The sequence below is a fragment of the Mesitornis unicolor genome, unplaced genomic scaffold (genome assembly GCF_000695765.1).
Source record: "Mesitornis unicolor isolate BGI_N332 unplaced genomic scaffold, ASM69576v1 scaffold24756, whole genome shotgun sequence".
Lineage (NCBI taxonomy): Eukaryota > Metazoa > Chordata > Aves > Mesitornithiformes > Mesitornithidae > Mesitornis > Mesitornis unicolor.
The window spans coordinates 48,431-49,902 of NW_010192032.1; positions in this window are offsets into that span (position 1 = coordinate 48,431).

A 1,472-nucleotide genomic window follows, 5' to 3' on the forward strand; every position below is an offset into this window, starting at 1 on the left:
CTAGTTTGCTTTCAAGACGTTGAAAAGGGCTATTTTCTGTTTCGCTAGAAGGAAGTAGGGGAAAACCACCTTTGTCTTTAGGAGTAGTTTCCAATCTCTAAAGTGGGTCTTCAGGATACGTTATTTGTCCTCTGAAGTCCGTAATTAATAATTTTATCCCAAGAGTTCTCAGTGTCTGTGAAGACAAAGCGAGCACATGCGTACCCGTCATGTGCCTCTGAAATACACTTACGTATATTGCTGCGTTTATGTTGTACCCAGACGTGCACAGCAATCGGGACGTTAGCGGCTCAGAATTACTTGATGGCTGATAACAAAATCAGACCAGCTTTCTAAAGGAAAGACAGGCCTGTTGTACAGACTATCCCCAACCCAGCAAGGCACGTGAATTGCTAGGTGGAAAGGGTGTGAGCTGCTCTCGGGCCATCAATGCAATTGGTTTAGTGGCTTATGTTATGCACAAGGTTAATCTGTTTGCTGAAGATAGCCTGAATGTGATTACTATGGAAGAGTTGGAGGTTTTAACACAGCAACATAAATGTTTTCTTCCTATGGTCCCTGCTTTCAGTGAGGTTACCAAATGTTGCACTTCTCTGTGAAAGTTATCAGTGACCTGGTGGTTTCACTACAGAGTCTTTTCGGGCTGGCGCTGCTGCATAGCCAGTGTTCATCCTGCTGCTTCCAACCCTGGCCGAGCGCTCTGCTGCTCAGTATGAAATTTCAGTTACTGCTTCTGAAACCTGAAAGGTTTAGCAATATTGCAGAGTTGCATCTTTCCTGGCATTTTGGCCTTCATACTGAGTATGCAGCCACTATATTTTGATAATATGTTTACATTTCGTGTTTCCAAGCAGCGTTTTATTAGATTAACTCACATGGGAAGAATCACTTTACACTTATCGTGACCTGCACGTTCAGTCAAACGCTGTATGATGTTGAGTAGTTTAAATCTCCAGTGTGTGAACTGTAAATTAACATTAAAGGCCTCTCTTAACATCCATTACTCTGTTTAAACAGTCGTGCAGAATTACTAGTTCCCAGTAATTTCTCCTTGAATACAAATATATCATCTGTTCTGATGTTGTTTTAACTCTCTTGATCTGCATGTCATGAAAAGAGTATCTTAAAATTAGGAAATGACAAGGCTGAACAGTGTAACGGATAATTGAGACTTTTATTGTCATTTAGTAGAAGTTTTGGGTTTGCTTGCAGCTCAATTTACTAATTTTCCTAAAAGCCAAGGACACTTTGGTTGCTGAGCAGGGTCCCAGAGGATAGATACGCATCCCACTGGGAGCACTGAGTTATCCTCTTGACAGTCTCGGCATAAATATCTGCCCTGTGAAGATGTGAAGTTGCAGGAGATTACTTTCTTTACCAAGTGAAGTAGCCCTTTAAGGTATTCAGGCAGAACAGTGTAGAGAGTATTCACCACAGACTTGTTTTTATAAACGGAGAATTTCCGACCCCAG